Raw genomic sequence first — 15,010 nt, forward strand, 5'->3', positions numbered from 1 at the left:
AACACTTCTCAAGCTGTTTTCAGTTAAGCCTGTAGCTTTTGGGGGACGTGGTTCAGACCTGGGTCTGTGTTTGTAGCAGGCTAGCGTATCTGGCACAACCAAGCAGGGCACTGAAGTCCCAAACTGCCAGGGAAAATGGGCTTAGTGGTAGTCTCAGCACATCGGCAATCCCAAGTGGGTTTCTGTGACCCAACCCATCACATCCCTCTTCTTCGATTCTACTACTACTATCTGCAGTAAACTATTCTGGAGAGATATCAGGATTTTGAATAACTGGAATAAGTCTCAAGTGATGGATATTTCTCATAGGCCAAATCCATCTAAAATACAATCATTCTCTTTTAATTCAAGCAAAAGAGATAACCTATTTAGGCATCAGGATATGCTTTGATTTATCAAAGGTAGTATCTGCAAATATGGAAGTCATACTTAGAGAAGTGACAAAAGACATGGAGAAATGGAATATGAAGACACCACAGATATCCCAGAAGATACTTAAGAAATCATGGCCAAATGTGGGGGTTGGAATACCTGATTTGTATTTGTATCACCTCGTTTTCAATTACGATTTTTGATAAAAATTTTCTGTCCCACCAACTCTTCCTAAGCCCCATTGTGTCTTGAGATTGAAGAAAAATTAGTTAATCTCTTTGGCTCTTTCTCTGCACTTTCATTTTTAAATGGTTGCCTGTACTTTTATGGAAAACCATAATATTTACCTCCCCCTGGAATGTTCTTTGGAAAATCAAGTCCATTACCATTCTAATCTCATTAACTCTCCTTCCATGTCAATCTGAAATAATCCCTGATTTAAATTTGCTAATAGTGTGGAACTTGAATCCACCACACTAACCAAGGGCATATTAACCATAAACATATTATTGAAGGGATATATTATATATGGATATATTAAAATTTCTGAAAAATAAAATTAATTTTAAAAAATCCACCTAGGAGCTTAACCCAAATCAATTTCAATGGGGAGTTGTGCCTCAATACTATTGACAATCTGTCTTTGGTCACCTAAACACATTTAAAAGTCTGGCCCACAGTAACTGTGAAACCTTTAAAACAGTGTTTAGTATTGGTTTGGGTAACACAGATTAGGGCCTAATGCATATGGGCATTTGAGGAAAAGACCTTTCCTAAACTGAGACCCTGGCAACAAACTTTCGGATCATAGTGAATTTTAGAAGAGAAACAAGGGCTTGCAGTAAAGATATTGACATAAAATGATTGTGGTCCCATCCCACTATAACGTACTTTCCTTTGCCTTGTCTTGTCTTGATAATGTCCAATATCCTGGTCCTCTTCAGAGAACTGATTCTAATTCTCTTCTGTGGTCTGGCAAGAATGGAGAGTCATGTCAAGATTCTGGTGTCTTCTACACCAGCCTGAGACCTGCACTTCCTCACTCTGGTATCATATCATCATTACAGAGGGCTGTTTCATGAGCCAATTGTTCTGTTTGTGTCTCCTATTAATTTGCTCTTTTAAAACCTCCAGTTGGTTTGTTCATATAAAACAGGACATTCTGCACACATAGCTTCCTCTCTTTTGTGATGTACATTTGTATCCCTTCTGCTTATTCTTGAGGTAGACATCCTCCCAATACATTACATTGTGTGCTTTAGTCCACTGCATATTGTATTGCTGTTCTCATCTCAATAAAAACTGAAGCCTAAAACTAATAAGAAACTATTATTTGAGTTATCTTGATTCAGTCACATTGTCTGAGTCTAGAATTTCTGTTTCTTCAGGACTTTGTTTACCATAGAGTGGGATTTACTAGACAAAACAAAGCAAAATTTTGGTGCGATTCTGTCCATATTATGAGATGTAACTTTTGAAAAGGATGAAAAATGTAACTGACATGACATTCTTCAGTCACAAATTTGGACATCACTACAAAAACATAAGTTCCAGGCATGCCTGGAAGAAGATTTTAAACAAAGGATCACATAAGCAAAAATCTAGTGCTTGGATGGGATGAAAAGCCAGAGAGAAAACATAACATAAAACCATACATATTGCCAAAAGAACCACAATGATCAGTGTCTTATTATGAATATTTTTCTAATCACATTCTCCAGATGTTCTCAAACAAACCTAGATTTCAGCCGCATCAAAGTCATTTTCAGCCTCTATTTCAAAGTTGTTGGAAATATGCACTCAGATAGTTGGCATTTTAAATGACCTTCATGCAGAAATATTTTCTACCAGAGCATGATTTAAGATTCACACACTTCAGTGCAAAGCAGCAGCTCATATTCAGATTTCATACAGGGATGGATCTGCAGGTTGTTTACATGGAGAATTCCATGGAAACTGGTGCTTTGTGTAAGCCTGAATGTACTTCTTCATTTTTATATCTGAAAGTGCCTATTAGCATACACCCTCTGTTTGTCATAAACAGGTAGGTACTTGCCTTTCATCTGTCAGGTATTTTTTCTTTGATACTCCTTTCAAAAGGAAGTAGTAACATGCCTCTACTGGATTTCTCCATTAGTATTAAAAGAGCACACTGTTTCACTTGTCAAGATATTACCAGTTATGGGTTTTTGGGATACAGCCAGCTAGTTGATTTGGGGCCAAAGAAGAAATATTTGTATGTTTGTGATTAAAAAAAAATCAATAAAATATTGTCATCATCTCAGTCATCGACACTGGCAATTGTGTTGCAAACCCTACTGTGAAAGAAAGCAAGGTCACTCAGTCTCAGTTATTTGCTACCTTTTAAAATCTGTCCAGCAAGGAAAGTGTATTGGTCTGTCATGGTTTTAACTGGGTTGAATTGCCCACTGTTCTGTTATTAATCTTGACGGTGTGTTAGGAAGGTTACATGCTGCTATGGTGGCAGCATGGGATAGGCAGTAAGTCTGGAGTTAGAAAGTTCTGTTTCTGGCTCTCCCATGGGCTCACTCATTGCATAGCCTTGGACAAGTCACTATGGCTGAAATTTTCCAATTTAATTGCCTAAATTAGACTCCTAAATCCTAATTTCTCACAGGTGCTGAGACCTTGGCCACATTAACTTCAGGCAAAATCTGGCCTCTTTTATTTAGGAGCCTAAATATGGACTTAGGAACCCAGCCATAGACACTCAAGTCTGAATATTTTGGCTTTGACCTCTCAGACTTTGTTTCTCCACTATCTTTAAATAAAGGGAGATATATATAGGGATGTAGACTGACTGGCTAATATCTTTAATATGCTTTGGCTGTGTAATACACTGTGTATGGCAAAGTGTCATCCTTCATTTACTGCAGCTTTAAGACCAACTTTCAATATCCTTACTCATGCTTGGTGGTACCTTCTTTCATAAGTGAGGCCAATGGGTGTCAAATCTGGCACCAAAGTGCTGTTCAAGGGTATAACACAGAACTATGTAATAGATTAGGTTAGGCAATAGAGAGAAAAATTAAATGTTTTAAGCCTTGTTTTTAACTGAGAGATGAGCTAACAATATAGATTTAGTGAAGGAGAGAATTCCTCCAGGAAGGGATGTTCAGTAGACAGAGTTTTCAAGGCTGAGACAAATTAAATTACCCCAAATTACGCCAAATTAAAAAAACACAGTAAAAGAACTAAAAAAGAGCCACCATGTAAAAAAAGCAGAGAGAGATAAAAAAGCATCTTTTAAAAAGTGGAGGTCAAATCCTAGTGAGGTAAATAGAAAAGAGCATAAACACTGCCAAATTAAGTGTAAAAATATAATAAGAAAAGCCAAAAAGGAGTTTGAAGAACAGCTAGCCAAAAACTCAAAACGTAATGACAAAATGTTTTTTAAGTACATCAGAAGCAGGAAGCATGCTAAACAACCAGGGGGACCCCTGGACGATCGAGATACAAAAGGAGCACTTAAAGACGATAAAGTCATTACGGAGAAACTAAATGAATTCTTTGCTTCAGTCTTCACGGCTGAGGATGTTAGGGAGATTCCCAAACCCAAGCCATCCTTTGTAGGTGACAAATCTGAGGAATTGTCACAGATTGAAGTGTCACTAGAGGAGGTTTTGGAATTAATTGATAAACTTAATATTAACAAGTCACCGGGACCAGGTGGCATTCACCCAAGAGTTCTGAAAGGACTCAAATGTGAAATTGCAGAACTATTAACTATGGTTTGTAACCTGTCCTTTAAATCAGCTTCTGTACCCAATGACTGGAAGATTGATAATGTAACACCCATATTTAAAAAGGGCTCTAGAGGTGATCCCGGCAATTACAGAGCGGTAAGTCTAACGTCAGTACCGGGCAAATTAGTTGAAACTATAGTAAAGAATAAAATTGTCAGACACATAGAAGAACATAAATTGTTGGGCAAAAGTCAACATGGTTTCTGTAAAGAGAAATCGTGTTTTACTAATCTATTAGTTCTTTGAAGGGGTCAACAAACATGTGGACAAGGGGGATCCAGTGGACATAGTGTACTTAGATTTCCAGAAAGCCTTTGACAAGGTCCCTCACCAAAGGCTCTTATGTAAATTAAGTTGTCATGGGATAAAAGGGAAGGTCCTTCCATGGATTGAGGACTGGTTAAAAGACAGGGAACAAAGGGTAGGAATAAATGGTAAATTTTCAGAATGGAGAGGGGTAACTAGTGGTGTTCCCCAAGGGTCAGTCCTTGGACCAATCCTATTCAACTTATTCATAAATGATCTGGAGAAAGGGGTAAACAGCGAGGTGGCAAAGTTTTCAGATGATACTAAACAGCTCAGGATAGTTAAGACCAAAGCAGATTGTGAAGAACTTCAAAGAGATCTCACAAAACAAAGTGATTGGGTAACAAAATGGCAAATGAAATTTAATGTGGATAAATGTAAAGTAATGCACATTGAAAAAAATAACCCCAACTATACATACAATATGATGGGGCTAATTTAGCTACAACTAATCAGGAAAGAGCTCTTGGAATCATTGTGGATAGTTCTCTGAAGACGTCTACACAGTGTGCAGTGGCAGTCAAAAAAGTAAACAGGATGTTAGGAATCATTCAAAAAGGGATAGAGAATAAGACAGATTATTTTATTACCCTTATATAAATCGATGGTACGCCCACATCTTTAATACTTGCTACAGATGTGGTCGTCTCATCTCAAAAAAGATATACTGGCATTAGAAAAGGTTCAGAGAAGGGCAACTAAAATGATTAGGAGTTTGGAACGGGTCCCATATGAGGAGAGATTAAAGAGGCTAGGACTTTTCAGCTTGGAAAAGAGGACACTAAGGGGGGATATGATAGAGGTATATAAAATCATGAGTGGTGTGGAGAAAATGAATAAGGAAAAGTTATTTATTTGTTTCCATAATATAAGAACAAGGGACCACCAAATGAAATTAATGGGCAGCAGGTTTAAAACAAATAAAAGGAAGTTCTTCACATTGTGCACAGTCAACCTGTGAAACTCCTTGCCTGGGGAGGTTGTGAAGGCTAGGACTATAACAGGGCTTAAAAGAGAACTGGATAAATTCATGGAGGTTAAGTCCAGGATAGGTAAGGAATGGTGTCCCTAGCCTCTGTCAGAGGGTGGAGATGGATGGCAGAGATCACTTGATCATTACCTGTTAGGTTCACTCCCTCTGGGACACCTGACATTGGTCACTGTCGGTAGACAGGATACTGGGCTGGATAGACCTTTGGTCTGACCCAGTATGGCTGTTCTTATGTTCAGGACTGACGGCTGCTAAGGAAGAACCACGAACCAAATCACTGACGGTTGTGTTCTAGCCACTCTAATTTCTTTTAAGACAGAACATCGTTCTTAACTGTTCTAACTGAAAAGGAGAAAAGATCTTATTGAACAGGGATAGAACCAGCTTGAGGGTACAACAATAGCAAATCACAAATAGTTTGTATGTGGGTTAGGTTACATGACTGAACTTGGATGCAGGATTTTTTCCCACATTCAGAGCAATGGAAAAGTGCTGTTCCATGCTAAAGGAGCAGGTCACACAAGCAGAAATGTATTTAATGGTGACAATTTAGCAGGTTTACAGGAGCAGCAATGGACAAATCTACCACTGTTCAGCGCAACTAGATTCTGAGTTGGATTGGTGGAGAAGGGAGAGGAAAAGAAGATACTAATTCCCATGCTACAGAAATGCCCTCATGTGCCCTTAGGCAAAGGGTTTTGATTTTTTGTTTGTTTTCTGATATTCTTTTTTATTAATATTTACAGCTATGAAATAATGAATCAAGAGACACAAAACTATCACACACAGACAGAGTTTGCACAGGACAAACCAAGCAGCTTTGGAAACATGGGCCTTTTCTTGCAGGGTGTGGAATGCCATCAGTACCTAATGGCATACAGTGGTTATTGAGGGCACTTGGCAGCTCTCAGGTAAAAATTGGATGTAAATATTGGTGTCGGTGTTTGAAGTATAGGGGTAAAATGTAGTTCTATGATGAAAGTGACGATAAAAATTACATTGTAAAATTCTATTTTTATGGTCTTTCAGTGATTTCCATATCAACTATGCTCAGTTTACCATTAAAAAGATATTTTTCCCATCCCTGATAACTCAAAGTAGGATGTGAGAGTCAAGCTGCATGTGACAGAATGCAGCCCTGTATTCATACACCATTGTAATAATCTGTGTACCTAATATACCTTGAATGGTATCATTTGAAAACCCCAGAATGTAATACTGGGTTACTTCTTTCTTGCACATCATAATTAGTAACTAAGAGTCTGCAAAGCAAATTCTGCCCTCACTTGCATCATATGCAATCCCACTGTTTTCAAATTGTGCCCTCCATCACACCTGTGCAAACTTATTGTACTCTAATTATGTCCTCCATGACTCTTGTGTAATCTTCCAGAGTTAAATATAGATTTTTCACCCATGTGACTGAGTGACCCTGTAAACTGGAACTTCATAAACCTGTAAGTTGGTGATGTGCACAAAGGAACAAAATCCAGTTTATGCTTTCTTCACTGTGTTGGCTCATAATGCTAACAAGAATAAAAAAACAATGACAAATATGTTTGTCCCAACTCTGAATAGATACAGAGAATAGGTCAGTTGAGTAAGTAGGTGCTATTTTTATGTAATCACTTTTCAGACTAGAGCCATGCTTATGGTATATTATTCAACACTATTTTTCAACACATTAGGGTAAACAAAGTTTAAATCTCCCGTTTATAGTGGTCAGAAGAAGATGATGATAAATAGCTTAGTATATCATAAGTTACTTAGTTATTTAAAGTTCCTTTTGTATGTCTTCAAGTCAGCAAAATACTTAGAACTCATTTATTTTTCCTGTTCATTTGTTCCCAGTTTTTATTCCCCAGTCCCCTTTGATCTGTCTTGAGTCATACTTCACAGGTCATTCTTCATAAGTTTAATTCTGAGAATGAACATTCAGTGCTTGGTACAAGACACTTGGATACTTACAAGGATCAAATAGGCTCTGCAAACATCTGGGAAACTTGGCAATAAAGTACTGTTTTGAAGAGTCAGCTGCTTGGCCAAGTCCTGGACAATAGATTGCTTGGAAAATGCATTTCCTTGAAGACGACTGGAAAATGAGGATTTGTCTGAGGAAACTGGGAGAAATGTCATTTACAAACTAGAGCATCTGTCACAATTGTCTTGCCTTTCTGTTATTTTTGTGATGTCTTCAAAAGTCTGCACCTCGGATGCTGGGCCAGATTTATAGATTACAAGGCCAAAAGTGACCATTGTGATAATCTAATCTGACGTCCGGTGTAACGCAGGTTTTAGAACTGCCCCCAAATAATTCCTAGAGTATATCTTTTAGAAAAACATCCAATCATTGTTTAAATATGGTGGGTGATGGCGAATCCACCATGACCTCCGTAAATTGTTCCAATGGATAATTACTCTCATTGCTAACAATTTACGCCTTATTTCCAGTCTGAACTTGTCCAGCTTCAATTTCCAGCCATTGTATCGTGACATACCTTTCTCTGCTAGATTGAAGAGTCCATTATTAAATATTTGTTCCCCATGTAGGAACTTATAGACTGCAGTCAAGACAACCCTTAACCTTCTCTTTTTTAAGAAAAATAGACTGAGCTCCCTGAGTCTATCATTATAAGGTATGTTTTCTAATCCTTTAATTATGCTTGTGGCTCATCTCTGAACCGTCTCCAATATACTAACATCCTTCTTGACTTGTGCACAACAGATCTGGGCACAGTATTCCAGCTACAGTTGCACCAGTGCCAATATCTAGGTAAAATAACCTCTCTACTCCTACCCAAGATAACCCTGTTTACGTATCCGAGGATTGCATTAGCTCTTTTGACCAAAGCATTGCACTGGGAGCTCATGTTCAGATGATTATCCACTATGACCCCGAAATCTTTTTCAGAGTCACTGCTTCCCAGGATAGAGTCCTCCATCCTGTAGATATGGCCTACATTCTTTGTTCCTAGATGTATACATTTACATTCCCCATTGTGCGACTTCAGTTTCACATCAGTGGAACTGAAATCAATATAATTATACTAGTATGAAATTGGAGTAATGCTGTGGTGAACCAGGTGTTCAGTTTTGGACACCTCAGCAGCAGAAAGGCTCTTGACATATTGGACTGGACATACAGAAGAGAAACAGAGATGACCAAGGTGGGGAATGGAAGAATTGACTTACAAGAAAAGCTTAGAAGAGTTAAATTTATACAGACTTCAGCCGTTTAAGAACTGACAGGCCAACTGTCAAACTCCAAATGTCATGGAACCTTGTGGACTCTTCTAGAACCTTCTAATCCCAGTGTTCTAAACCTGGTCCTGTTAAAATGTCATAAATTCATAGATTTTTAAGGCCAAAAGAGACCATTATGATCATGTAATCTGGTCTCCTACACAACACTGGCCATAATCCCTCATCCAGTAACTTCTGCATCAAGCTCAAAAGAAAAATTAAAATATTGATATTTAACATTTAAAAAACAACCCCACTCCTTCCAAAAGCCAGCCCTCCCAACAAAATACAATCATAACTTCCATCAATCTAGTTGTCTTGTAGTTACACTTTTTGTTTCCTCATTCCTATTGCCTATTCCCTCTGGCTTGTCTTCTCTTGTTGTATCTTTCTTTTTGATCTTGTCAGGGGAATAACTGTCTCTCTATTTGGTTGTAAAGTGCCAAGCACATTCTTGGGTACAGTAAAATAAAATAATAAATAATTGCAATTAATAACAACCATAACAATAATAATAATTAAAGTGGCATTGCACAGCAAACCAGCCCTGTCACATTCATCTGAAGGTTTGATTTTGATGGATTCAAACTTATGTAGAAACACCCCACATGGGTATATTCTCCAATACTACTTGCTTGGAGTCTCCCTACATACTGCCTTTTGGGCACCCAACTTCAGAGCATCTTGATGGCCTCCCTATACTGCTTCCTAGGTATCTGTGGTGATGGTAGCAGGTTCCAGGAAGAGCATTCCACAATTCCACTGACGCTTTCCTGAGTATCCCATACACAACCACAAAAGGGGAAAAGATTCTCTTTTTGTCTTACTGAAGCCCGTACTGCATTAAAAGGTCTGATTGAAAAATCCACTGTCCTATTGGCTTCAGTGGATTTTCAATCAAGACCTAAAAGCCAGGCTTAATGCAGCAGATAAAGGAAATTAAAGGCGTGTATGATAATCATGAGATAGGAAGTGATTCCCCATCATGTCAGTTTGTGGTTACTAGGGAACCATCACTACCCTAGATTACTCTACTTTTAGGCCATGATACTACTTAACAATGGTATGATAATATGTGGGACTCAGGACATCTGCAGAGGTGATGGCTCTTGTAGAGATTTTAGGGTATTCATGAACCTCCAATTTTGTTTCAATTTGTCTTCTGATTTTTTTAAACTTTGGAGTTAGCTAGCTCACCATTTGCCAAGTGGGAGGTATGGTTAGATCAGACTCCCCATCCAGATTCTAAGGGTACTGTTATCCTCTAGAGGGTAAATTCAGATCATTTCATCAAGGTATCTAGTACTGACCATTTCTTTATGCTACCACTGCTTCTGCTATCCAGTATTTAAAGAATAAAACCCTTCCTTACCCCCTCCTCAAAGGAACCAGCATTATTGATGTTTATCAACAAGTTATCACAGCCCTAAGCTTATGGCAACAGTTTTGTATTGAAAACCGAGTTTCAGTCCACTGGTACTTACATTGCATGAATGAATATGGAACCTCTATAAAGTTCTGGTGGATTTGAAATGTACTAGCACACACTCCCCAAAACCTAGTGGGAAATGTGATTGTCTCAATTTGGGAAATCTGTCTATGTACAATTTATGAATTCCTATTGATGTTATGAAATTGTTGTATCCGTGTAATGCCTCAACATGTAGTGACTCAGCCATGAATTGACAGAGGCTGTGTCATGTCCCTCCCAGACCTGATGTAATGGAAAGTTGTTAAGCCTTATTGCTTGCCAATTCGGGTATAAACACCTGGGACAACAGGTTAGCTGAAGCTAGGAGAACCAGTTTTCTCCAACTTTTCTGCAGGGGGCTGTGGTTTGGAAAAGGGAAAATCCCCAGCAGCACAATAAAGGAACAAGGTGTTGGTTGTGGCACATATAAGCTTGAAGGACTCAGAGCCTGAAACAGGAAGCTTTGGGTAGGAGAGAGGAGCACGCTTTCATAGCAGGGGTTTCCTGTTGAACTGCAGGACCATCTGAGGTCAAAGCAAGCAAGTTGACCTAGACGAGTCCTATGATTCAGAAAGGAAGCCATGTGCAGGAGAGGGATCCTGGATTCCTCAGAGGGGTCAGCCCTAGGCCCAAAGAACTCTCCAGAGTAGTGAGGAAACTGAGGCGGGGAATTGTGTAGAGGTATGTTTATTATTTCACTTAGATCGGTATATCTCTTGCGCTATCTAAGTAACGAGTGATTTGTTTTAAAATCCTGTGCAAAATCTGTGTTTCGGTTTGCTTCTTGCTATCACATGTCAGTGAAGAGTTAAACTGTAAACCCAGAGCACCCACAATATGTAATACTGAGGGAGGGTGTGCTTAAGCTAAAATAATTACATTTTAACTAAATGTAATCATAAAACCAACATTAAAGACTCTGAGGGGTGAGCACTTGTCCTGGGGGACTTTAGGTAACTGGACCATGTGATCCCATTTCTGTGAAGAGTATCAGACAGAGAGCCTGTGCTCAGGAAATGTGCCAGAGAAGAGACAGTGCTGGATCCTACTCAGACCAAGGCAAGTTTATAGCACGTGGGGCCAGTGGATTGGGACCCAATGCAGAGGCTTGGAGAGAATTTAGCAGAGAGAGTTTCAGAAGAACTGTTTGTGTAACATTTGCATACATTCTCCCAACCCTAGCGGAAAATATATTTATAACTGTTCATAGGAGTAGGGTTGCCAACTTTCTAATAGCAGAAAACTGGACACCTTTGCCCCTTCCCTCTCCACCCCTTCCCTGAGGCCCCGCTCCTGCCCTGCCCCTTCTCAGAGGCTCTGCCCCTGCTCACTTCATCCACCCCTCTCTGTCGCTCGCTCTCCTGTACACTCGCTCATTTTCACTGGGCTGGGGCAGGGGATTGGGGTGCAGCAGGGGGTGTGGGTTCTGGCTGGGGATGTGGGCTCTGGGATGGGGCCATAAATGGGGGGTTCAGGGTGTGGGAGAGGGCTCCGGGCTGGGGCAGGGGATTGCAGGAGGGGCTGAGGGCTCTGGCTGGGGGTGCAGGCTCTGGAGTGAAGCCAGGGATGAGGGGTTTGGGGTGCAAGAGGGGGGTCTTGACTGGGACAGGGGGTTGGAGTGTGTGCGGGGGGGGGATAAGGGATCTGGCTAGGGGAGCGGGCTCTGGGGTGTGGCCAGGGATGAGAAGTTTGGGGTGCAGGAGTGGGCTCAGGGCTGGGGCAGGGAGTTTGGGGTGCAGGAGGGGGTTCGGGGTGCAGGCTCTGGGAGAGTATTTAGGTGTGGGAGGGGGCTCAGGGATAATGCAGGGAGTTAGGGTGAGGGAGGAGAGGACGGGTGCAAGCTCTGGGAGGCACTTACATCAGGCAGCTCCCAGGAAGTGGCAACATGTCCCTCAAGCAGTGCGAGCTGCCCCCGTCTGCAGGCACTGCACCCGCAGTTCCCATTGGCTGCAGTTCCCAGCCAATGGGAGCTGAAGAGCCAGCACTCAGGGCAGGGGCAGCATGTGGAGCCCCTGTGGCCGCCCCTATGCCTAGGAGTCAGAGGGACATGTTGCTGCTTCCCGGGAGCCACGTGGAGCTGGGTAGCGAGCCTGCCTGCACTTCCAACTGGACTTTTAATGCTGACCAGAGCCACCAGGTCCCTTTTCGACCAGCTGTTCTGGTCAAGAAGCAGACAACCCTACACAGGAGCTTGGTGGGGACTAAGATTAAAAGACCTAAATGCACTAAATTCATCCTTAGTGTAACCCTACTTACTTCAATAGTTTAATGATTTTAACCCGCTAAATAGTACTTGGTTAACCTAAGCAATCACTAAGGGTTGGATGGAAATGATAACAGCGTACAACTCTTAGCCTGGCTGCGCAGACACCAAGGAGGGTGAGAAATTGTTGACGGTGGTCCAAAGCAAGAAATAATGGATCTTAGGTACTACAGAAATGATAGGTGCTAAGTATATAATAGATGAAATTAGGCTGAATATCAGGTAAGCCGCCTTATGGAGGGAACTATTAGAGTGTGAATTACTCTCTCAGGGAAAGCAGTGGAAACCCCATACACTAGACAAAGCAAAAGGCCAGAATATAATTAACAATTCTGCATTGTCAGGGTAACGTGCCAGATGGGCTAGAAGGACTTTTCTAGCTCCTACTTTGATGGCAAACAAGAAATGATCTGCAAGCTCAGCCCGTTGTAATGATGGCAGGACAAGGACTCTCCTGTCTGAGTGGCCAGGTAAATGACCTCTGGGTTCTGTAACTCTCTAACGCAGGGCCCACAGACAAGCCTCTCCAGCTTCCATGATTGATGATGTTAATACCTCAGGGCCACCCCCTCCATGTGTCAGCCTCTTTTTAACTTTGGACTATAAAGTAATTCTATTTGGAAGAGGAACCCCTCCCCCATTCCTTTGCCTTAGGCCACCACACTAACTTGAAACAGAGTTGCTTTTACATTTTCTGCTTGGCAGCTATTTTGAACAATTAGTCCAAAAGATGGCGAAATATTAACCAGATATTCTGCTTAATTATTCATGAAGTTTTGTCAGAATAGTGACTATCCATCTGCCTTCCTCCTCCCCCGAGCCTTGCTTTTCAAAGCTTTGGTCTTCAGCAAAACCCCATGGCCAGAATGTGTGGAGATTCTACTGGTGGCTCCAGGAATTTGGGACTCACAGCTCACTCATCACTGATGAATTCCTCATTTGTTTCTGTAAATGGCAGATTCCCAAACAGAGAGAGGAGACAGAACAAGTCTATGATTCTGTTGGAATTTTCAGTAAGGAGCCAGAATTCACCACATGCTAGGCACTGCACTGCAAAAGATTCTCCAGGTCTTCTGGAACCTAAAACCTTGGGCCCAAATTCCTCCCTAGTGTTACTTCAGCTGAGTTAAAATTTGGCCCAATGACTCAAAAATAAGAATTCACATAACAGAGCTAATTGATGGGCCTGCCCTTTCTCCTTGTCAAAGAATTTAAACACTGAATGCACAGTACATTGTTCCCCTGATGGGTTTGGAGATATGAAAAGTGAGACACTATATATGAAGCAGGTTTTGATAGAGCAGGTCTTTCATTCATTTGAATGGCTATTCAAATAAAACCTGCCACCTTTGAAATCCTGAGAGCCAGAAATATGCATAAGTTAAAGATTCTTATAGATCATTGGATGCCACTTGCCAGGCTTGATGGGAGGAAGTGACAGTGGTGCTTGACTTTACATGGTCAAGCAAGAAGAGCTGGAGTGTAATTCGTCAACTAGGTGCAGCTCAACATCCATGTGCACAAAGCAGGCTGTCAGTTACTCCAAATCAGATTGCCAGTCATCTGTTGAAGATCACCAAAGCTCCTGTTGACAGAGTTGTCAAAGGGCAGGTACATGATGAGTGGCGGCATTTCCTAAGGAGTAATTTAGCCAATGGTAAGATTCACTAGTCTGGAACTGGATAAAGTGCTGAATGATTTAAAAATGGGTACAGCTCCCGAATATGATAGAATTGCACTTGAATTCATAAAACATCTGGGTTCCTGCACTCGGGAATGGCTTGTTCAGTTTTTCAAGAGAGTTCTGTGGGAATCCAGACTGCCTAGTATCTGGCACCAACTGAAGGTCATTGACTTGCTGAAACCTGGGAAAGACCCACACTTGCCTTCAAGCTACAGACCAGTTTCACACTAAGTGTCGGCTTTAAGGTGCTTAAGCATCTGAGTTCGCAATGGATTTCACCATCTGTGAAAGGCATGCTGGCACCAGAGCAAGCTGGTTTTTGCCGCAGTAGTAGTATATGGATCAAGTGCTGGCACTTCCAACTTTCATCAAAAATGTATTCCAACATAAACTGAAGATTGGTTCAGTTTTCCTTGACCTGGCTGCAGCATATGATATGGTTTGGCACACGGACCTTTTGGTGAAATTGCCTAGAACTATGCCAAGTTGGTTAGTACGTGCAATGACTCTGTTTTTGAGAAATTGCCATTTCTGTGTTCATATTGGTGATAGCACAGGTGCTTGGAGATACCAGAAGAACGGTTTCCTGCAAGGACCAGCATCATCTCCAACATTTATCAATTTATAGTCAAATGACCTACCATACACCAAGCCTTGCAAATTTGTTTATGCAGACAACATATGCCTCGGCACTCAGTCACACTCCTTTTACATACTTGAGAGTGTTCTGAATGCAGATATGGCAGCTATGGCCAATTATTGTTGTCAATGGTGCCTGATATCAAGTTGAAGCAAGACTGTGTCAAGAGTCTTCCACTTACATCATGCAAACATGGACAGAGAGCTGAACATAGTTCTCAATGGTTAGCCAAAAAAGCATGACTCAAACCCAGTCTATCTAGGTGTCACACTG

At 41.0% G+C, this 15,010-nt stretch overlaps 1 long non-coding RNA gene across 1 annotated transcript; it reads right to left on the reverse strand.

Annotated features, from left to right (window-relative positions):
- Positions 1 to 1,247: 1,247 nt before the first annotated feature.
- On the reverse strand, positions 1,248 to 8,699 carry LOC123367053. The gene is made up of 3 exons (XR_006578283.1): positions 8,629 to 8,699; positions 7,405 to 7,556; positions 1,248 to 1,344 (listed from the first exon to the last, which is right to left on the reverse strand). It is a non-coding gene; the product is annotated as an uncharacterized LOC123367053 (long non-coding RNA).
- Positions 8,700 to 15,010: the final 6,311 nt, after the last annotated feature.

The sequence above is a fragment of the Mauremys mutica genome, chromosome 3 (genome assembly GCF_020497125.1).
Source record: "Mauremys mutica isolate MM-2020 ecotype Southern chromosome 3, ASM2049712v1, whole genome shotgun sequence".
Lineage (NCBI taxonomy): Eukaryota > Metazoa > Chordata > Testudines > Geoemydidae > Mauremys > Mauremys mutica.